This window comes from Pristis pectinata, chromosome 33 (genome assembly GCF_009764475.1).
Source record: "Pristis pectinata isolate sPriPec2 chromosome 33, sPriPec2.1.pri, whole genome shotgun sequence".
NCBI lineage: Eukaryota > Metazoa > Chordata > Chondrichthyes > Rhinopristiformes > Pristidae > Pristis > Pristis pectinata.
Window position 1 is genome coordinate 17,324,148 of NC_067437.1, and position 24,404 is coordinate 17,348,551.

Genomic DNA, 24,404 nt, shown 5'->3' on the forward strand with positions numbered 1-24,404 from the left:
GGCTCTGGGGTGGGGCTGGGGTTTGCTGGGGGCGTGGCCGGGGTCTGGGGGCGGGGCTGAGGCAGGAGGCGGGGCCGAGCTGTCCAGTTATTTTCAAAAATAGCCTTTGTTGACACTAAAACATCTACCAACGAAGAACCAGAGCAAACTGTTGTCCATGGTGGGCACGTCCAGCAGTGTAAACTTTACACAAAACGTTGCCGCTCATGTGGCTCCCTGAGGTGATTCTTCAAGGGGCTTCCCCACCCGGCTCAGCCCCTCCGTGTGCGGTAGCAGAAGGAGCCCAGACTGTGGTCCTTCCCCCCAGAGCCTTAGCATTGGCTGCACCGAGCATCAGTGCGTCCCTCAGCACGTAGTCCTGCAGCCTGGACTGTGCCAGCCGGCAGCATTCCCTTCCGGACATCTCACTGTGCTGGGAGAACAACAGGTTTCGGGCAGACCAAAGGGCGTCTTTCACCGAGTTGATGACCTTCCAGCAGCAGTTGACGTCCGTCTCTGTGTGTGTCCCCGGGAACAGCCCGTAGATCAGAGGATCCTCTGTCACACAGCTGCTGGTGGATGAACCGGGACGTGGACCCGTACATCTGTCTCCACACCCTCTTAACAAACCCACAGTCTGCAAAGAGGTGGGTGAGGTGGTTCCTAGTTTAAGAAGATGAGGAGTTTTTTTGATTTTTGGGGCAGGGTCGGCATTTAAGATAAGATAAGACATCTTTATTAGTCACATGTACATCAAAACACACAATGAAATGCACCTTTTGTGTAGTGTTCTGGGGGCAGCCCGCGAGTGTCGCCACGCTTCCGGCGTCAACGTAGCACGCCCACAACTCGTATGTCTTTGGAATGTGGGAGGAAACCGGAGCACCCGGAGGAAACCCATGCAGACACTGCTTTTCATAGGCACTGGAACCCCCAATCTCAGTCCAACTGCCATACACCCCTCCCCTAATGGTTCCCATTCTCACCTCCTCTACTTATCAGAGTCCTGCACAGGTAGCGCTTTGCGTTCCTGCTTATCTCCCTCCAGCAGCCGTCACCAACCTTCATCCTCCCCCCCACCTTGTTCCATCTGCTTTACCCCCTTTTTCCTCTCTCTCTCTCTGTCTGCCTCTATCTATCATTCACCTGCCACAGTCCCCCCCAACTCCACCCCCACTCACCTCCCCTACCTGGCCCTACCTCCCTGTCATCTTACAACCCTCCTCAGCCCACCAATCACCTGGGACTCCTGTCTCACCCCTCCCTCTCTCCTCTGTATACTGGCCATCTCCCCTCTCCACCCTCAGTCCTGATGCAGGGTTTCAACCTGAAACATTGACAGCTCCTTTCCTCCTACAGACGCTGCTCGACTGGCGGAGTTCCTCCAGCAGATTGTTTGTTATTCTCCTTCTTATACTGACGTTGCCCATTTACCCCTGAGAACATAGAACATAGAACAGTGCAGCACAGAACAGGCCCTTCGGCCCACGTTGTGCCAACATATCTATTCCCTCCTACCTACAGAATGCCCATATCCCTCTATTTTCCTCTCATTCATGTGCCCATCCAAGCCCCTCTTAAAAGCCCCCAATGAATTTGCCTCCACCACCCTATCAGGCAACACATTTTGGGCACCCACCACTCTGTCAGTAAAAAACGTACCCCCCACGTCTATTCTGAACCTACCCCCTCTCACCTTAAATTCATACCCTCTGGTATTGGATCTCTCAATAATGGGAAAAAGATATTGCTTGTCCACCCTATCTCTGCCCTACATCCAGGGACCCAACAGCCCTTCCAGGTGAAGCAGTGATTTAGAGAAATGTCGATGCCAGAATCTAGATGAAAAACACGATGATGCTGGAGGAACTCAGCAGGCCGGGCAGCATTTCGGGTCAGGACCCTTCTTCAGGACTGATAATAGGAAAAGGGGAAGCTCAATATATAGGAGAGAAAAGCAGAGCAGTGATAGGTGGACAAAAGAGGGGAGGCGGGGTGGGCACAGGGTGGTGATAGGTAGATGCAGGTAAGAGACAGTGATAGGTGGGGGGGATGAGGGGAGAGCAGATCCACTAGGGGATGGGTCAAAGGTATGAAGAGAGGCAAAAAAGAGGCTAGGAAAGGGAAGAAGAGAAGAAACATGGTGGGTGGGGGTGTGGGGAAGGGGGGGTGGGGATCACCTCAAGTGGGAGAATTCAATGTTCATGCCGTTAGGCTGCAAGGTTCCAAGACAGAAAATGAGGAGCTGTTCCTCCAGCTTGCGCTTGGAATTCTCCCGGCAGTGGAGGAGGCCGAGGACTGACATATCAGCGATAGTGTGGGAGGGGGAGTTGAAGTGACCGGCAACGGAGAGATGCAGGTCGTGGCTACGGACAGAGTGCAGGTGTTCTGCGAAACAGTCACCGACTCTGCCTTTGGTCTCACCAATGTAGAGGAGGCCGCACTTGGAGCACCGAATGCAGTTGATGATATTAAGGGAGGTGCAGGTGAATCTCTGTCTCACCTGAAAGGACTGTTTGGGTCCCTGGATGGAGGTGGTGTAGGGGCAGGTGTTGCACCTCTGGTAGGGCAGTGATTTACTTGCACTTCTTCTGTACTAGTGTATCACAGTCCGTACTCATGATGTGGGAAAAACAAACACAGATTGGAGACTGCTTTACAAAGCAGCTCCATTCAGTCCACAAGGACAATCCGGAGTTTCATTCACTGTCCCACTCGCACTCTGTCCTCTCTGCTTTCAGCCTCCTGCATTGTTCAGTGATGCCCAATGTAAGCTTGATGAACAACACCTCATCTTCCGAGTTAACATCTCGGGTGACCCGTTCTGGGCCCAGCACATAGATGTAATCATGAAGAAGTCGTGCCAGCATTTCTGCTTTCTTAGAAGCTTAAGGAGATTCGGCATGGTACAAAATACTCTAACAAACTTCTGCGGCTGCACTGCAGAAATGATCCTAACTTGTTGCATCACGGCCTGGTACGGCATTTCCAACGCACAGGAATGCAAAAAGCTGCAGGGAGTAGTGGACACAGCCCGGTCCATCATGGGCACAGCCCTCCCCACCACTGACAGCATCTACAGGAGCTGCTGTCTCAAGAAGGCCACAACTTTCACCAAGATCCCCACCATCTGGATCATGCCATCTTCTCGCTGCTACCGTCAGACAGGAGGGACAGAAGCCTAATGTCCCACACCACCAGGTTCAGGAACAGCTACTTTCCTACAACCGACAGGGTCTTGAACCGACCTGCACAACCCTAACCCTACCTCAGCAACAGAACACTACAGACCACCTCTTGCACTGCCATGGACTTGCTTATAATTGTGTTTTTGCACTAAAGTCTTGTTTTGCAGTTTCTTTCTTCTGTCTTGTACAATCTATGTACCGTTTATGTATAATTTATGTTCTGTGTGTTCTCTGAACCTACCTGCCTGTGATGCTACTGCAAGCAAGTTTTTGATTGTACCTGTACCTCACCGTACTTGTGCACATGGCAATAAACTCGACTTGACAAGGCAATGTTAAAACCCTCAGGACTTAATATTGAATTTACCAATTTCAGATACCTCACCCTCACCTTTTTTCTCAGATATATCTATAGCTCTATTTCATTTTGTGTCTGTACCATCGTGTTCCAGCTGCCAGTTTTTAATTTAGTTGTCACCTTGACAAATGAGGTCTGCACCCTATCGGAGACATTCCTTCTGTTCTCCTTCACTCTTCTTCCCTTCGGCAACTTAAAACAGGCCTGATTTCTTCCTTCTCCAGTTCTCAGGAAGGCTCCGAAATGTTACCTCTGTTTCTCTCTCCCCGCTGATGCTGCCTGACCCGCTGAGCACTTGCAGCAGCCTCTGCTTTTGTTTCGGAGTTTCAGCATCTGCAGTTTCTTGCTCCAAGGCAACAGCTCCCTCTATCCCTGGAATCGTTGGCACCTCACGAAGATCACTCTTTTGACTCTGGACTGTCTGACCCACCCTCACCCCCAGCCAATTTTGATGATGACCCAAATCCTTAAACTCACTCAGCAGAAGCTCATTTCCAGTTCTAAATATTTTGTTGGCTCCAGTGTTTCCCTTGTTATCCTGGTGCAGAAGCCCATTTGGGGTGGGGGTTGTTTAAGGAAATGCAGAAGTGGTAAGGTACAGTTGCTGTGTGGTCAGACAGGTCTCAGCGTTGTGTGCGGTGCAGGGCTCAAGGGATTGATTCATGGGAGACTGGTTGCACCCAGGAGGAAGTAGCTTGTTGTGTGAACCTGCAGCAGAGGATTCACCGTCTCATAGTTTCCCAGGTTGAGGCAGAAGTCATCGCGGACTCTCATTGGGATGGATAGGTGGATGGCCCATGTTTTGCTGTGGTGGTCTTTTCCTTTCTGGGTGTTGCAACGTGTTCTGAGTCTGTGTAGCTGGGACTCGGTTGTTGTCTCGGGCTGGACAGGATGGAGTCTGTTGTGTCGGTGAAGTGTTGGTGAGAGAGTTTGACCTAAGCGCACCCAGGAACACCCGTGGAGACTCCACTGATCCTTCACTTGGAAAGTACTAGCATTCAGATTAAGCCGGGTTACGAGCTGAAATCCCTGCAGGACAAATTCACTACGTCAGCCCCCATTGTGCTGGCCCCAGGTAAGGAGATCGCAGAAGCTCCTAGTCTGTGAAAATGAGCAAGAATTCTGACCACTGCCTTTCAGGAACTGCCTCTTCTCCCTGGTGCAGTGTTTGGGGTGGAGTGTGACGTGATGTGGAAGTGTGGGCTGGGGACATGATGTGGTGGGGGCACAGTGTGTGTGGGGGTGGCAGGGGTGGGCCCAGTGTGGGCAGTGGGAGGGGTTTGGTGTGGCCTGGAGGTGTAGCATGTGCGGGTATGTTGGACCGAGGTTTGAAATGGTAAGACCATAAGATATAGGAGCAGAATTAGGCCATTCGGCCCATTGAGTTTGCTCCACCATTCAATCACGAGTGTTTTTTTCTCAACCCCAAACTTTGGTCTGGTTTGTATAACCATCTGTATTCTCACGTCTTAATGATGGGAGGTCACTGATGAAGCAGCTTAGTGTGGTTACACTTAGGACACTGTCCTAAGTAACTCCTGAAACAATGTCCTAGGCTGAGAAGGTGCGTAGTGCATGTGCTGGGGCTGGAGAGTCGCCTGCAGTTGTGTGTGCTGTCACTAGGACTGAGGACCACGCACACAGCAAGTCATCACTGAATTGTTTTATTATAAATCAGCAAAGGTCCACAGTGGGCAACGTCAGGCTACAGGAAGCTTCTTCAGGCTTCACGTCCATCATCATCCATGTGTTGTGGCAATTCTGCATCTCTATGGCTCCTGATTCCAATGAGGTTTTTCCTCTTGAGGGAAAGGTATCATCCAGATTTTCAAAGATTCTGAAAAATAAAGACTTTTAACTTATTTCCTACAAACCAAATATTACACAGCCTCCATACTCACCCATCCCTGCTGATCAAACCCAAATGTTTCTTCAGATGCACTCTAAACCACCTGTCCTCTGGTTTTAGACACCTCAAAGTTTCTTACTATTGACCCCATCTATGACTCTCATAGTTTTTTACACCGCTATCAGGTCCCCCCTCAGCCTACTCCATTCCAAGGGAAACAAATCCAACCTATCTAGTCACCCCCATAACCAAAACACTTCATGCCAGGTAACTGTCTGGTGAAGCTCCTTTGAACCCAGTACGATAAGATGGACTCTTGACCTCACAATCTACCTCTTTATGGCCTTGGACCTTATTGTCTGCCTGCACTGAACTTCCTCTGTAACTGTAACACTTTATTCTGCATTCTGTTATTGCTTTTCCCTTGTACTACCTCAATGCACTGTTGTGATGAAATGATCCGTATGGATGGGATGCAAAACAAGGTAGTCTCTAATCATGCTCCTATACTCACATCTAAATGGGTAATTTATATAACAAACAGCAATGGTCCCAGCACGGATCCCTGTGGTACACCACTGGTCACAGGCTTCCAATCACAAAAAAACAAATCGCCACCATCTCCTCTGCCTCCATCACCAAGCCAATTTGCCAACTGACCCTGGATCCCATAGAATCCAACCTTCAGGAGCACTCTCCCACATAGGACCATGTCAAAGGTGTTACAGAAGTCCATGTCAGTCAGACAGGTGCTCCTCCAACAAGGCCATGCTATCTTAATTTCTCCGGGTGCTCCGGTTTCCTCCCGCATTCCAAAGACGTAAGGGTTAGGAGATGTGGGCATGCTATGTTGGCACCGGAAGAGTGGTAACACTTGCGGGCTGCTCCCAGCACATTCTCAGTAATGCGGAAAGAAGCATTTCACTGTGTGTTTCGGTGTACATGTGACTAATAAATAAATATCTTATCTAATTAATCTCTTGTATGTAAATTAACCCTGTCACTCAGAGTTTTTCTATAACTTTCCTAACACCAACATTACAGGCCTGTAACTATGTGGTTTATCTCTGCTTCCCTTCTTGAATAAAGATACCACATCTGCTGTTCTCCAGTCATCTGACAGCTCACCTGTGGTCAGTGGAGATCTAAAAATCTCTGTCAGGGCCCCAGCAATCTGTACCCTGGCCCTCCCCTCTCCCTCTTAGCAACTAGGGATCCATTTCATCAGGCCCCAGGGATTGATCTACCTTTAAGTCCACTAGGACATCTAACACCTTTTTAATAGTGACTTAGAACATAGAACAGTACAGCACAGGAACAGGCCCTTCAGCCCACCATGTTGTGCCAAACTAATTAAACTAGTAATTAAATGCCCAACTAAACCAATCCCTTCTTCCTACACAATGTCCGTATCCCTCCATTCTCTGCACATTCATGTGCCTGTCTAAGAGCCTCTTAAATGCCTCATCATATCTGCCTCCACCACCACCCCTGGCAGTGCATTCAGGCACCCACCACTCTCTGTGTAAAGAAACTTGCCCTGTACATCTCCTTTGAGCTTACCCCCTCTCACCTCAAATGCATGCCCTCTAGTATTAGACATTTCAATCCTGGGAAAAAGATATGGGCCGTCTATTCTGTTTAAGTCTCTCCTAATCTTATAAACTTCTGTCAGGTCTCCCCTGAGCCTCTGCTGCTCCAGAGAAAACAAACCAAGTTTGTCCAACCCCTTCTTATAGCACATGCCCTCTAATCCAGGCAGCATCCTGGTGAACCTCTTCTGCACCCTCTCCAAAGCGTCCACATCCTCCCTGTAATGGGGTGACCAAAATTGAATGCAATACTCAACTGACTTGCTCTAGAATTTCATCGCACCCCTCCCTGAATATTCCCAGCTATAATATCCCCTTAATGAATACAAATGTAATATTCCTTTCAGACCTAACCTACTTCCTCTGGGTCAACATACAGATTGCCCCTTTGATCCCGAATAGGCACCACTCTCTCCCTGGTTACCTTCTGTCTCTTATATTCTATTTTTATATAGCTTTTATACATAAAGTGCTTTAAGATTTTCCTTCCATCATGTCTGCCCGTGATATTTCATGCCCGCTCTCTGCCCTTGCAATTTCTTTTTACATCCCACCGTTTTCCATACGCCTCTGGGTTTTGCCCATCCACTTTCTGCAGATTTTTCATAATTTTATAGACTGCAATTAAATCTCCCCTCAGCCTTCTGTGTTTCAGAGAAAATAAGCTTAGCCCAGCCAATCTCTTCTCACAGCTAAAATTCTTCCGTCCTGGCAATATTATGATTCTAATATGTACTATGGGTAAATATAGTGTATTACAGTGAGGATGTCTGGCTATATCAGATAATGAATGGTGTGAACCATTTTGGTGTGTATTATGCTGAGTGATGCAGAAGTTTCTGATGGTTTGAGGGTGTGGAATTTAATTGTAACTGGTGTAGATGGGTTATAAGTGTGTTAACATGAGAGGTATTTTAAGTTGTCATAAGCGTTGGGTATGTCATTTTGTTACGGCCAAGCATTTTGATATATCAGTGTGCTACAAAACAGGATGGTGTAGCAGTTAGGCATGGTAGTGTAGTGGTTAGCATAACACTATTACAGCACCAGTGACCCAGGTTCAATTCCGGCTGCTGTCTGTAGAGAGTTTGTATGTGCTCCCTGTGTCTGCGTGGGTTTCCTCCGGGTGCTCCGGTTTCCTCCCACATTCCAAAGACGTACAGGTTAGGAAGTTGTGGGCATGCTATGTTGGCGCCAGAAGCGTGGCGACACTTGCGGGCTGCCCCCAGAACACTCTACGCAAAAGATGCATTTCACTGTGTGTTTCGATGTACATGTGACTAATAAAGAAATCTTATATGTGGTATTTCAGTGTTAAAGAGAGGGGGAGTGGGATATATTTGGAAAGACAGGGTATTTTGTAGAATTACAGAGAGATATGTGGATATATCATGCTGCGGGAGGGAGCAGCAGTTTTCAGGAGGAAATTTCAGAGTTTTGGGCAAGGGGACTATGATGTCTTCATGAATTCACTGATACAAAGCTGACCCTCACCACCTGGGACATGCCCTCTACTACCATCGGGGAGGAGGTACAGGAGCCTGAAGACCCACACTCAATGATTCAGGAACAGCTTCTTCCCCTCTGTGATCAGATTTCTGAACGGTCCATGAACACTACCTCGTTACTCTTTTTTTGCACTATTTATTTTGTAATTTGTAGTAATTTAATGCCTTTGCACTGTACTGCTGCCGCAAAACAACAAATTTCATGTCATGTAAGTCAGTGATAATAAACCTGATTCTGATTCTGACAAAACAAATTCATCTAAAAAGAGGTGAAGGATTATTTGCATGACAGATCTTTAAAACTATCCGTAAGTTCAACCTTTGAGACCTGCTGCAAACTGAATGTCCATGAAACTGTGAAGATCTTGCATTATTCGAGAAGCAGGCACGCCATCAGACCACAATACAAGCATATACACAGAAGGTGCTATGTTCCACAGTTAAAGATAAACCAGAGCAGCTGAAGGCAAAGCCACCACTGGAGGAACTGATTAAAACCAGGACCCAACAGAGGTAAAACGTAGAGAAGCACAGAAATTGAAAGGACACGCTTGGCTGGAGAGGCTGAATAGTTAGTGGTTGAGAAGGGAAGGATGTAGTAGGAAGCTAAGACAAGGATTGTAAAGCAGACGTTGAGGGTGGTGTGGAAGGCGGAGTAGTTGGGACAATGCAGTGGGGAGGTAGGATGGTGCTGAGGTGCACTCTGAGGTGGATAGTGTGAATTGGGGTGTGGAGTGGGCAGGGCCCGTGCTGCACCCCTGCCTACACTACCCTCCGCACAATGCATCCCCTCACTGTCCGTTCCCTAGTCCACACTACCCCCCCACCACCCCCACCAACATTGTGCCAGGGGAGGAAGGCAGATGTTGAAAGGCACTGTCATAGAGTCACAGAGAGATACAGCATAGGCCTTTCAGCCCATCAGGTCTGTGCCAACCATCAACCACCCATTTACACTAACCCTACATTAACCCATTTTTTTCTTATCCCCACATTATCATAAACTCCCTCCAGACTCTACCATTCACCTACACACTCAGGGCATTTTACAGTGGCCAATTAACCTACTAACCTGCAGGTCTTTGGGAGGAAATCAGAGCACCTGGAGGAAACCCACACGGTCACAGGGAGAACGTGCAAACTCCACACGGACAGTGCCGGAGGTCGGGATTGAACCTGGGTCTCTGGCACTGTGAAGCAGTGGCTCCATGAGACCAGTTTTGGATCCACTTACTGACCATACCTTTGGTGCCTTTGTAGCGGCTGCTACCGTGATGCAAGAATAAAGACACAAGTCCGCAAGCTGACTTATTTACCCACCTTGCGCGGGCCTTTTAAGCGGCGCGGTTTCCGCCCTCCCAAAATGGAAATGACGTACGCGCTACGTCATCAAAACTTCTCGCGCGCGCAGGTTCTCCCCCATCGCTCGGGGAAGATGAAGGCCCAGCGCCATCTTGGGCCTTGCCGCTCCGACGACATGCGCCCCAACCGCCGAGCCGGTTCACTTGCGCGGACAGTGAGTTGCCACACAACCCCCCCGCGCCCCCCCCCCCCCAGAACCGGCGATACGGTCCCCAAAGTTCACAGCCTGTGCTAGCCGTTGCTTGGGTGGTCGGCCTCTGCGTCGCGGTGTTGGGACCTCGACCGGTTGTTGTAGGTCTAAATGGGCTGGTTTGAGGCAGTCCGTCGTGAAGACTTCCTCCTTGCCCCCAATGTCCAAAATAAAGGTGGATCCATTATTTCTGATGACCTGGAACAGCCCCTCGTAAGGTTGTTGCAACGGTGCCCGTGGTGTGCCCCTGTGAACAAAAACAAACTTACAGTCTCAAAGTTCCTTGGACACACAGGATGGGGACTGACCATGTCACGAAGTGGGAATCAGTGCCAAGCTGCCGAGCCTCTCACGTAGTCTTCCCAGGACTGCCGCAGGTTGTTCCTCTTGCCCCCTAAGGGCGGGTATGAACTCCCCTGGGACGACCAAAGGCGCACCATACATGAGTTCAGCTGATGAAGCGTGGAGATCCTCCTTGGGGGCAGTGCGTATGCCGAGCAGGACCCAAGGAAGTTCGTTGACCCAGTTAGGACCTTTCAGGCGGGCCATCAGGGCTGATTTCAGATGGTGATGGAAACGCTCTACCAACCCGTTTGACTGAGGGTGGTAGGCCGTGGTGGTATGCAGCTGCGTTTCTAGCATGTTCGCTAATGCAGACCACAGGCTGGAGGTAAACTGGGCGCCTCTGTCTGAAGTGATGTGGGCTGGAACACCAAAACGTGAGACCCACGCTGTGAGCAGTGCCTGGGCACAGGAATCGGTCGTGGTGTCTGATAGAGGGGTTGCCTCTGGCCACTTTGTGAACCGGTCCACGATGGTAAGGAGGTACCGTGCTCCCCTTGAAACAGGCAGGGGACCAACGAGGTCGACGTGAATGTGGTCGAACTTTCTACGGGTAGGCCTGTACAGCTGTGGCGGGACCTTAGTGTGTCGTTGGATTTTTGATGTCTGGCAGTGCGGACAAGTCTTGGCCCACTCACTGACCTGTTTGCGCAGGCCGTGCCAGACGAACTTGCTGGCGACTAGTCGGACAGTCGATCTGATGGATGGGTGCACCAACCCGTGTACCGAGTCGAAAACGCATTTCCACCAGGCTGCAGGAACTATAGGGCGGGGCTGACCTGTTGCGACGTCGCACAGGAGGGTCCGTTGACCTGGGCCAACTACGAAATCTTGGAGCTGCAGGCCGGAGACTGCGGTTCTGTAGCTGAGCAGCTCGTCGTCGGCTTGCTGTGCGTCAGCCGGGGCCACGTCATCTACACCCAGGGACAGGCTGCAGATGGTCAGTCTGGAGAGCGCGTCAGCAACGACATTGTCCTTTCTGGAGACATGTTGGATATCCATTGTGAACTCGGAAACGTAGGACAAATGTCGCTGCTGGAGGGCTATCCAGGGATCAGAGACCTTAGAGAAGGCGAAAGACAATGGCTTGTGGTCAGTGAAAGCGGTGAAAGGCCTGCCTTCTAAAAAGTACCAGAAATACTGGATCACCAGGTACAGCGCTAGTAGTTCTCAATCAAAGGTGCTGTCTTTAAGTTCGGGTGGCCTAAGGTGCCTGCTGAAAAACGCCAAGGGTTGCCAACGGCCTTCGATTAGTTGTTCCGATACCCCACCGACCGCGGTGTTGGATGTGTCCACCGTGAGGGCAGTTGGGACGTCTGTCCTGGGGTGGACCAGCATCACGGCGTCAGCTAGGGCTTCCTTGGCCTTAACGAAGGCAGCCGCGGCCTCGTCATCCCAGGCGATGTCCTTGCCCTTGCCAGACATCAGCGAGAACAAAGGGCGCATGATACGGGCTGCTGCAGGGCTGAAATGACGGTAAAAGTTGACCATCCCAATGAACTCCTGCAGGCCTTTGACCATGTTGGGACGGGCAAAATGGCGGATAGCGTCTACCTTGGCGGGTAGGGGTGTTGCTCCCTCGCTGGTGATTTTGTGGCCGAGAAAATCGATAGAGTCAAGGCCGAATTAGCACTTGGCTGGGTTGATAGTGAGGCCGAAATCACTGAGGCGGGAGTACAGTTGGCGGAGGTGGGAAAGATGTTCTTGACGGTTACGACTGGCAATGAGAATGTCATCTAAATAACTGAACACGAAGTCCAGGTCACAGCCTACCGCATCCATCAGCTGCTGGAAGGTCTGCACGGCATTCTTAAGGCCGAATGGCATTCGAAGGAATTCGAAGAGGCCGAACGGAGTGATGAGCGCAGTTTTGGGGACGTCGTCAGGGTGGACCGGGATTTGGTGGTATCCCCGGACGAGGTCCACCTTGGAGAAGATGTGGGCCCCGTGTAGGTTTGCCACGAACGAAGTCCTGGATATGGGGTAGCAGTCGGGGGTGGTGGCTTCATTCAGCCTGCGGTAGTCGCCACAGGGCCTCCGCCTGCCGGTGGCTTTGGGGACCATGTGCAGGGGGAGGCCCAGGGGCTGTCTGACCTGCGGACGATCCCCAGCTCCTCCATGCGGCGAAGCTTGTCTGGAGGTAGTCGTCGTGCTCGGGTGTGAAGGGGTGGCCCTGTCGTAGTGATGTGGTGCTGCACCCTGTGTTTGGGCATTGAATTCGTGAGCTGAGGTGCCAGAACCGATGGGAACTCGGCTAGGAACTTGGTGAACTCTTGCCAGACAGGGAAACGGAGTCCAGGGGCGGGGCTGGTAGGCTGGCTTCTCCCAGAGACTAAGTTTGGAAGGTTCTGGAGTGCACTAGCCACTTCCCTCGTAGGTCGACTAACAGGTTGTGGGCCCGGAGGAAGTCGGCTCCCAGGAGTGGCTGGGCGACGGTGGCAAGGGTAAAGTTCCAGGTAAAACGGCTGTCGTCGAATTGTAATTGGATTGTATGGGTACCGAAAGTTCATATCGTTGTGCCGTTTGCAGTTTTGAGGGCAGGTCCCCGTTGCCTGTTGCGAGTGTCGCAGCCAGTCGGGGGTAAAACACTGACCTCTACTCCAGTATCGACAAGGAAACAACGTCTGGACTGCTTGTCCCAAATGAATAGGAGGCTGTGTTGGTGGCCAGCTGCCGTAGCCATCAGCGGCGACTGGCCCTGGCGTTTCCCTGAAACTTGCAGGGTGGGCGGCATTTACGGGCCTCCGCGCCCCACCTCTGATGGTAGAAACACAGCTGGTTGTCAGTGTCGTCGTCTGTTTCTGGGGTGTGGTCGCTCGGCTGCTGGGACTGGTTTAGGTAGGCATTGGGCACGTGGTCTAGCGATTTGGCCAATGGACGAACCACTCTCATGTTTGGCCTTCCACAGGACATCTGCCTGGGCGGCTACCTCACGTGGGTTGCTGAAGTCGGCGTCGGCTAACAGCAGGTGAATGTTGTCAGGCAGCTGTTCAAGGAAGGCCTGCTCGAACATCAGACAGGGCTTGTGTCCCTCAGCAAAGGCCAGCATCTCGTTCATCAGGGCCGATGGAGATCTGTACCCCAGGCCGTCGAGATGAAGCAGGCGGGCGGTGTGCTCACGACGGGAGAGGCTGAAGGTCCGAATGAGAAGGGCCTTGAAAGCTGGGTACCTGCCTTCCTCCGGAGGAGACTGGATGAAGTCTCCGACCTGGGTGGCTGTCTCCTGGTCCAGGGAGCTGACCACGTGGTAGTACCATGTGGAGTCGGAGGTGATCTTCCGCAGTTGGATCTGGGCTTCGGCCTGGTCGAACCAGACGCGGGGTCGAAGTGTCCAAAAGGTGGGCAGCTTGAGTGCTACTGCGATGGCTGCTGCGTTGTCAGTCATTGTGTGGGTCCAAAATCCGTTCGGACCGTCGGGGTCACCACTGTAGCGGCTGCTACTGCGATGCGAGAATAAAGACACGAGTCTGCAAGCTGTCGAACAAGACTGATTTATTTACCCGCCTTGCAAGGGCCTATTAAGCGGCGCAGTTCCCGCCCTCCGAAAATGGAAATGACGTACGCGCTACATCATCAAAACTTTTCGCGCGCCCAGGTTCTCCCCCGTCGCTCGGGGAAGACGAAGGCCCAGCGCCATCTTGGGCCTCGCCGCTCCGACGACGCGCACCCGACCACCGAGCCGGTTCGCCTGCGCGGACGGTGAGTCGCCACACTTTCATCCAAGTCATTGATATCAATTATAAATAAAATTTATATACATTTATAAAAAGTTAAACCCGAATCCCATGACACACTCGTTACATTTTGCCATCCAGCAAAATAATCCATTTTGTCTAGTGTTTTCAGAAAGCCAGACAATCTTCTATCACATTGTGAATTTTTATTTTCCACAATAACCTTGATGGAAAGCCAAGTGTAGCATGTCTACTGGTTTCGTTTTATCCACAGTAGATGTTTCTTATTCAAAGAACAACAATATGTAACCAATATAATGATGTGACCAACCTAATGAAATGGAGCCTCCCTTGAATCTCGGGAATTTTGGAAAATTAAGATCAACACATCAGCTACCTCACCCGCTACTTTTAAGACCCCAGGAAGACGCTGATCAGGACCCAGAGACTTGTCAGCCTGGATTTGTCCTGTTGATTGTAATTTTCCTGAGATCCTCCCTCTCTTCCAATTCCCGATTTACAGCCATTTCTGGGATGTTGGTAAATTGGTTTATTATTGTCACATGTACCAAGGGACAGTGAAAAACTTTGTTTTGCATGCCATCCATACAGATCATTTCATTACACTGTGTATTGAGGAAGTACAAGGGAAAACAATAATAGAATGCAGAATAAAGTGTTTCAGTTACAGATAAAGTGCAGTGCAGGCTGACAATAAGGTGCAAGGCCATGAAGAGGGAGATTGTGAGGTCAAGAATCCATCTTATCCTATAAAGGGGACTGTTCAATAGTCTTATAACAACGGGATAGAAGCTGTCCTTGAGCCTGGTGGTATGTCCTTTCAGGCTTTTGCATCTTCTGCCTGTTGGAAGGGAGGAGAAGAGAGAATGTCTGGGGTGAGAGGTTAGCTGCTTTACTGAGACAGAAGTGTGGACAGAGTCCTCGGAGGGGAGGCTGGTTTCTGTGATGTGCTGAGCTGTGTCCAGAATTCTCTAGTTTGTATCCTCTGCAGTGAAGACTGGTGCAAAATACTTTTAATTCATCTGCCATCCCCTAGTTTCCATTATGAATTCCCTAGACTCGCTAGAGGCTCACTCTGTTAACTTCTCTTTTTTAAATATTTATAAGAACTGTGGAAGAAAATTTAAAGCATTATTAAAAAGGGTCAAAGCCATTTCTGCCATGACAGCCATCTGTCCTTGGTGGACTGCCAACTAGCTGACCATGCCTAGCTACTGTATAAGTAACTGACTCCCATGCTTGCTTGTACTATAAGGAGGATGTGGGAACCTGTCTTTCTTCGGAATCATTGTTCTATAATCTATCCTAACGCTGCAGGCAGAGTAACTTCTAAACTGATAGCTGCTTCGGGTTATCACCTAGAACATGCTGTGAAACTTTTGTATTTGTGTAAATGTTCTGTGTAAATGCTCTTTGTCACGTATATTTTAACTATAAAAATGAGTGTAATCCTTTGCTGAGCAGAGTTTCGGAACTCCGCTTTTAGGAGTCTGAGCTCTCTATGATATCATGCTACAATAAAGGCTTTCTGAAGCGGACGCCCTCCGGGTCTGAGTAATCCTTTTCCATGACAAATTGGCAACGAGGATGGGATTAGTGTCCTAACACCTTCCAAGCTGGGGAGGAACTACTGGACGGACACTTTAGCAGGATCCCTGAAAAGAACCCAAGCGGAGAAAGGTACTCTCCAAGTTCGGAGAGTTGGCATCCTAGCTGAAAGGGGGACGGCCTAACACCTCTCAAGTTGGAGAGGAAAGGTAGCTACCGTTAAGAGGCGTCCTAGCTGAAAGGGGGATGGCCTACCGTTAATAAAGGAACGGAGGGACTACTGAGGAAATTCTAAACACTGGTGAGCGCCGTAGATAAGCTTTTGGGGGAAATAATTGAGCGTGCAGCGTAACTGTGTTCTTTTTCAGGCAATGGAAAGTGTCAGCGGTCGAGCGGCTTCCGCTGCTCCTGCGACCCCGGCTCGACAAGTGAGATCGCAAGGGGCCTTGAAAGTAAGTAAGAAAACAGAGGAACGGATGAAGACTGTGAAGAAAGCTCGACAGAAGGTAGAAGATCCTCTGATGCCTCCGGGGTCACCAGCAGACACAGTAATTCGGGAAACAGGTGATGACAGACAGACCTGGTGGGATGAGGTAGCGAATGGGAATGGGGACCCTAAGTAGGATTTTGAATATATGATGGGATGTTTTGAGAAATGGATGGAGGTGGCAAAGAGACACCAAGCCCCTAAACAAAAAAGAAAGAAAGAAAGGACAAGCCTCCTGTCATACCAGGTCCCGACGAGAAGCAAGGCCTGGCATCACCAACCGCCCTGCCACCCTATCCCACGACACCAGCCCCGTACCATTATAGCCCTAGATACCTCAAATGGTATGTCAAAAAAAAGGAAAAATTATAGTCCTAATATCAGACCAGATGGAATGATTGACGAGGTAATAGAGATGGTAGCTGCCTGGCGTCAGCAAAATAACTGCACTCAGGGACAAGTGGTGCCTTTAGCTCCTGCCGGAAGAGCTGATGAACCCAAACAAGGAGCAAGGGTAGGGGAAGGCAGGGAGGCAGAACTGGGGGAAGGGGTACAAACCAGAAGTATGGCTCAACGAGCGGCCGCTGACTCCTCCACTTCTCCGACAGTTCAGGCTCCAAAGATAATGATAGGAGAAACTGCAATATTAGAACCATGGACTGCTGCAGAAGCACGAGCCATGGTGGCTGAAGCCCCTAATCCTATAAAAAGACCAGCAGCATTCCTTAATTGGTTGGAACAAATGTGCGAAACTTATAAACCTCTCCTGGGTGACTTGCAAACCCTGTTGAAATGTGCCTATGGAAGTTCCTGGGCGGCTCTGATAGATACATTCCAGGTTCCGCCCAGGGAAAATGGAGATTGGCATACAAATGATGATCAGGCTCAACAAGGTAACGAATCCCAGGGTCATTGGCTGGCCTATAGAGGGAAGGAGGCCATTATGAGGGCAGCACAATGACATGGGGACTTAGGAGAAGTGACTAGATGCCGACAGAGGAAGGCTGAAGGAGCCCCTGATGTTATAGCTTGGTTTAGAAATACATGGGAGGAATATGCAGGGGTCCCATTGGAAGGAAACGGGCCATTGGCCATTCAGACACTGCTCAATTGCATGCTTCTCCAGCAGGCACAGACCTCTAAAATGAGAAATCTGGATTGGCAAGCTATGAACTGGAATCAGATTGTGACCACTTTGGTAAATACGGATCGAGAAAGACTCTTTGTTGGTCTTCGGGTTGGCCCTAAGACACATAAGACACAATTTTACTGGCAAGAGCAAGGAGAGGGAAATGGAAAAGGGGGACAGCCTCGGGGACAAAGAAGGGACAGATCCCAAGATATATGTTGGAAGTGCGGAAAGAAGGGACATTGGGCCAGGGAATGTCGAAGCACCCCCCCCCCCCTACCAAGAACCTGTAAACTGATTGAACAGAATGAAGGGGGGATGTGACTCTTTCACCTACTACCACCCTCTTCCACAAGAATGGGGGGGGCCCAGGGGAGGTGGCAGTGCAGGGAGCGGTTATATCCCTTTCCCAATACTCCAAAACGCAACCCATGGTAACCCTTAGAATAGGAGACACTCATTTGCAAGCCTTGGTGGACACTGGCGCTACCCTGTCCTCTGTACCCCCCTCCCTGGGATTACCCCTAAGCCAGAACAGGGTAGTAACCGTGGGAGTAGCCGTCATTCCCCTGACAGAACCCCTATCAGAGAAGGTTGCTTTGTCTCTGAGAGATAGTCAAATAGAAGAAACTTTGATAATATCCAAAACTACTCCCTTGCCCCGTTGGCAACACCAGACTCTGTGCAAACTGGGAGCCACTATTTACTGCTGGCAACTCGAGGGCAACCCCTATACAGTTAAGACGTGCAGATTAAGACAAGAACTCGAGAAGCTGACGCTATCGGCTCACACTGAAGCTTTGTGGGGCTTACTGCAAGTGGTACAACACCACTCCCGTTTACACTGCCCCGCCTGGTACACAATGGAAGATGATCCTGAATACAGAGAGAAGGCAGGCACATGAAGGGCAAAAATAACTAAGATACATCCAGAACCTTATCTCTATTTTGGGAAGGAAGGACTGGGCATCCCAGTATGCCTGACCACAAAGCAGCAACCCCCGTTCTGCCTGAGACCTGAGTCAGTACCTCAATTGACCCTTGCCATGCGGCCCTCCAATCAGGCGAAACAGATAGGCCCTATGATTAAACGGTTACAATCTGCCCCCATTATTGACCGCATTGAGAATTTCGAATGGTGGGGGCCTGAAGAAGGAAGAGTATATCTTCCGGAATTTCCCGCCAGCTGGAGGACCCCCTAACTGAGTTACAACGACAGCAACCGCCTGAGTCGCCAGGCTCTACGGGCCCCTTAGCATTTGAAATAGTGAATGCAGACGTGTGGGCCCTTCACAAGGCACACGTAGACCGACTACTCAGTGCAAAAGACCACCGTGTCAAGCTAAAAAAGAATGCTGTATTACCATGTGTCAGACAGTATCGACTGGCCCCCGAGGCAGAGGAAGGCATAGCCCTGGTAATAGGCTCTCTGCTCCAACAAGGGGTTCTCAAGCCTACTGTCAGCCCCTGTAACACACCAATACTGCCTATACCCAAAGTTGGATGGCCTAATGAGTGGCACTTTGTGCAGGATCTAAGAGCTGTAATGAACATTGTAATTCCCATAGCCCCGGTGGTACCTTCCATCCATTCCATCTGATGCTACTGTCTACACCGTGGTCGACCTGTGTTCCGCCTTCTTTTCTATTCCCCTCCACCCAGATAACTAGTATCTGTTCGCCTTCACGTACAAGGGGCAGCAGTATACCTGGACTCGACTGCCCCAGAGGTATACTGAAAGTCTGGCCGTGTACGCTGCTGCTGTTAAACATGACTTAGATGAGTGCCACCTGGGAGGAAATTTCATATTGATACAATACGCCCACTACCTTTTGGTGGCGTCGCCTACCCTAGCAGACTGTGTAAAAGACTCAGTGACCCCACTCCAATTCCTAGCTGCTCGGGGCCATAGAGTGGCTAGATCTAAGCTACAATTTTGTCAGCCACAAGTACAGTACTGTGGATTTGCATTGAAGGCTGGGACTCGAGAAATAGGACTGGACCAAATACAGGCCATCCTACAGATACCGCTGCCTAAAACAAAGAAAGAGGTTCTTTCCTTCCTGGGGATGGTTGGCTATTGCCGGTGGTGGATACACAATTACTGTCTACACGATGCAGTCCTCCGCAACGCCCCTACAAAGGAAGCACCCGCACAGGTAGAGCGGACTCCGGAGCGAGAAACTGCATTCTCAAGGCAGCTGTAACAACAACCCCAGCCTTGGGGCTCCCCAACTATGAACACTCTTTTCAGTTTTCTGTGAAAAAGGAAGGTTCGCCCTCGGAGTACTCACCCAGAATCATGGGGGTGGGGAAAGACCAGTTGCTTACTATTCTACGGCCCTCCCCACAGTGGTATTGGGAACGCCTGCTTGTCTCTGCGCAGTAGCAGCGACAGCCATCGTGGTCGAGAAGTCTTTGCCACTGGTTCTCGACCACCCTTGTGAAGTGCAAGTGGCTCGCCCACAGTCAATCCTGCTACTTCTGTTCCGGAGCCCTCCGAGGAAGACGAACATGACTGCATTGCTATGGTACGGCACTCCACTTCCCCCAGAGTGGATCTGCGGACGGACTCTGCCAAATCCAGACTTGATCCTTTTTACTGACGGGTCTTCACCTAAGCCAAGAGATGACCTACTCCTTGCCGGCTATGCCGTGGCGGATCCACACCAGATAGTGGAGGCCTGTGCGCTACCTCAGGGCACTTCAGCACAGGCGGCAGAACTCCTTGCCCTAACCCGAGCTTGTATACTGGCTAAGGATCAGACTGCCTATATACGCCTCTCGCTATGCCTTTGGCGTCATTCATGACTTTGGCCAAATATGGAAGAATAGACGTTTCATTACATCCACGGGAAAGTCCATCAAACACTCCCAGCTAGTGTTAAACTTGCTCAAGGCAATTCAGTTGCCCAAGCAACTAGCGATTATTAAGTGTGAAGCACATACCAATGCAACAGACGAAATTTCTCAGGGAATGCCCGTGCTGACCAGGCAGCCAAAAAGGTGGCAGCCGCGCAGAAGCCAGTTCTGCAAGCTCTCCGCGCCTCAAGTAATCCTCCCATCCCTGTTTTAGAGTCCTCTGAATTACAGGCAGCACAGCAAAACTCTAGTCCACGGGCAAAACGGACATGGGAGAAGGTATAATGCCACTATAAGGATGGATTTTGGTTTCACCCACATGGATGGGTGGTATGTCCAAGAAACCAGTTTTTTCCCCTGTGTCGCCTAGCGTATGCACAGGCACACACGGGCAAAGGAGGGATGCAACATGCGATTGATCAACAATGGTATGCACCCGGCATAACCCCAACCATACAGAAAATCACTCCATCCTGTCTGATTTGTCAGCAAAATAACCAAGGACTGGGGGCAGCCGAGTCTGATCGCCTCCCGATACCTAAAATGCCCTTTGAAAATTTGCAAATTGATTTTGTACATATGCCCCCAGTCTCGGGATATAAGTATATGTTGGTAATTGTGGACATGTTCACCCGATGGGTGGAAGCCTACCCCACACGAGAAGATGATGCTCGAATGGTGGTAAAAATATTGTGGAAGAAACAATACCAAGATATGGAATACCCATGGGAATAAACAGTGACCGAGGTACTCACTTTACCGGCAGGTTAGTGAAAGATTTAGTGCAGGCCATGGGGTTTCAATGGAAATTGCATATTCCCTACCAGCCTCAGTCCTCGGGGATAGTGGAAAGGGTGAATGGGGAATTGAAGAATGCCCTATCCAAAGTGTGTCAGGACAATAGCTTGTCATGGCCAGAAGCTCTCCCGTGTTGTACACGATGCGAAATAGGAAGAATAGAGCTACAGGAGTGACGCCTCATGAAGCCCTCATGGGCCAGACCTTCAGTATGTGCTGAAAAATTGGCCCTAATATGGAATGATGAGCAAACTTTGGCCTATGCACAGGCCATATGTAAAACAGCAGCTGAATTACACGAGAGGATGAGACAAGGCACAGGCGTTTGTTGGAGATGCCCCTATACACGCATTCCAACCAGGAGATCAGGTATATGTAAAAAATCTTAATAAAGATTTCCTCTCTCCTAGGTGGAAGGGACCCTACACTGTTCTGCTAATAACCTGAACGGCTCTGAAGGTTGACAGGAAAGAAGATTGGATTCACGCTGCTAGATGCAAAAAGCACCACACATCGAACACTGACTGACATTTTACACAATACCTGTGGAAGATATTGGAAAAGATGCGGTGGTTAGGAGGGTTGGTGATAGTAGGAGGGCTGGTTTCGGTTGCAGGCAGCAGTCATTCCAACACCTTCTTGTCCCTATTATCATATGTATGCTAGACAGGTGAGGCAGGGAGTCTGTTGGATATGCGCGGAGGTTCCCCAACATGGAAAAAAGATGATACCCCTCACCCAGAATGAGATGCGATCCATTAGATGGTTCACCAGAAACAAAAATGGCACCAGAAAATATGCCAACTGCACCCAGGACCAAGGCAGGGATCAGTACTTCCCTTGTTGCTTTGAGGAGTGGTACCTTCGGCCACCCCCCAAGGACTCCTCGAAATTAAAAAAGGGTACTAAGGTAGATCCTCCCCCCGCGCCGGTGAACACCACCTGCTATTGTAATGACAACTGCAGTGCCCCGTACCAGTTGGGGAACAGTACTTGTACTAAATGGACTAATACCACACGAACGGTTGCAGGAACCACCTGGATTTGGGGAGGACGACTTAGACCGATAAATGGAACTTATTGGATATGTGGGAATAGGGCTGACCCATGGTTGCCTGGAGAGCTGGCCGATTCCGGGGGTGATGGTAGGACAATCACACCCAAGCAGAATAAGGGATGGAGCGGATGTTGCTACTTAGCCTATCTAGTACCTCACCTAAGGGTCATGGTCATCCCAAAGAGCACCCCCATTGGACTCAAACCCGTAGGGGAATATCCAAAGCCAAACGATTTGGCATGATAATGTTCCCCATGTATGGAATGGGTTGAACCACTACTGAAATAGTTAAACTAGCTGCTGCTTTGGAAGAACTGGATAATGGTACTACTGAAGTGCTTGAAGAAACCCAATCCCAACTACATGGCATAACCACTGAAATGATCGCTGTAAGGCAGACAGTTTTACAGAATTGTATGGCTCTTGACTTTATATTAGCTGAGAAAGGAGGCACCTGTGCAATGATAGGAAAGGAGTGTTGTACTTACATTCCTGATGCTTCTGAAAATATAACAGATCTAGGACAGCACATAATGGAAAAGGTAAAGGAGATTAGGAAGGTGGGAGAACAGCTGGAAAACTTTAATAGTGGAGGATCTTGGTGGGAAGGAATATGGGGATGGTTTTCTGGATGGGGAAGCTGGATCACACATGGAAATATAATAGTGGCCATGGGATGTGTTTTAGGCTGTTGTGCATGTGGAGCATTGAGGTTGTGCTGTAGTCAGTTAATGAAGAACGTTTCGTCTGGCCCTGAAGTTCCTATGGTACCCCAAATGATTAGAGATAAATCTAGCAAGGAACACTAGTGGGGTGAAGAGGTGTACTCAAAGAAAGAAAGACCCTTCCCCTCTGGATACGACCCCCCTTACGAGGAAGAGGAGGAAATACCATATGAGGAATGTTGATCTAAAAGATCAACAAGGAGGGAACTGTGGAAGAAAATTTAAAGCATTATTAAAAAGGGTCAAAGCCATTTCTGCCATGACAGCTGTCTGTCCTTGGTGGACTGCCAACTAGCTGACCGTGCCTAGCTACTGTATAAGTAACTGACTCCTGTGCTTGCTTGTACTATAAGAAGGATGTGGGAACCTGTTTTTCTTTGGAATCATTGTTCTATAATCTATCCTAACGCTGCAGGCAGAGTAATTGCTAAACTGACAGCTGCTTGGGGTTATCACCTAGAACATGCTGTGAAACTTTTGTATTTGTGTGAATGTTTTGTGTAAATGCTCTTTGTCACGTATATTTTAACTATAAAAATGAGTGTAATCCTTTGCTGAGCAGAGTTTCGGAACTCCGCTTTTAGCTGCCTGAGCTCTCCATGATATCATGCTACAATAAAGGCTTTCTGAAGCAGACGCCCTCCAGGTCCGAGTAATCCTTTTCCATGACAAGAACTCCTCCTATCTGTTTTCATATTTCTAGGTAGCTTTGTCTCATATTCAAAATTTTCCTTTTAGCCATTCTTTGTTTTTTCAAAATTCCACCCAGTCTTCTGATCTGTCACCATGTTTGTACAAAATAATAGCACTCTTATAGTATTCTATGTTTTTTTAGTTAATCACAGATGGTAGATCCTTTTCCTGGGACTTTATTTCTCACTATAGATGTGCTATAATGACACCATTTTGCTACCTTCAGCCCTCACCAGAGACCTTGACCCCCACTCCAACCCCAAACTATCTAATTCAAATCCTTATCCGTTACTTTTGTGGTTTTGCTTCTTAATTTGGACTCCTTCAGCAGAACCTCCCTCTTTGTCCTATTTACATCACTGATTCCCACTCCAAGCTCCTCTTTGGCTCTTGAGCCGTCCTTGGCACTGGGCAGGCAACGTGGCCTTCAGGACAACACTTACCCCTCATTCCACAATGCAATGTGTACCGCTAATTGTTACACTTATCCAATGCCCTCAACTTAAGACCGAGCCCACACTTCATGCTACAATACCTTTCCAGAAGCTGATTGTTCCAGATAAAAGCCTTACTCACACTTGTGAAACAGGAGCCTGCCCTGCTGTTTAATTTGTCTGTCCCAGCTGTTGTTCCCTGTAAGAAAAAAACAGAAATTACTTTGGAGGGAAGTAATCTGTGTCGGAGCTGGCGGCACACACTGCTCCAAGCCTGTGTGTAGCAATGCGAAGAAGTGTGTGGCAGGGCAGAGACTGCTGCCCCACAATTCAGGGCAAGCTCTTGGGAAACAAGGGGAGTAAACACAAAAGCAGAAAGGAACAGAATAGCAGTGAGCAATGTGGGTATTCAGTGGTTAGGACTGAGCTACAACACAGGTCAACATTCCAGCACAGAATGAGGCCATTTGGCCAGCCATGCCTGTCCTAGCCCTCCTAAAGAAATGATCAATACTGTCCCGCAGCACAGCTCTCTCCCCGTCACCCTGACAATCTGAGTTCTTAAGTACATCCAAATGCCTTTTGAGACCTCCTATGGAACATGATCC

General features: G+C 49.4%; 1 long non-coding RNA gene across 1 annotated transcript; it reads left to right on the forward strand.

The window, feature by feature from the left end:
• Positions 1-82: 82 nt before the first annotated feature.
• On the forward strand, positions 83-23,137 carry LOC127585643 (uncharacterized). The gene is made up of 3 exons (XR_007958549.1): positions 83-626; positions 15,980-16,175; positions 21,298-23,137. It is a non-coding gene; the product is annotated as an uncharacterized LOC127585643 (long non-coding RNA).
• The last annotated feature ends 1,267 nt before the right edge of the window (positions 23,138-24,404 follow it).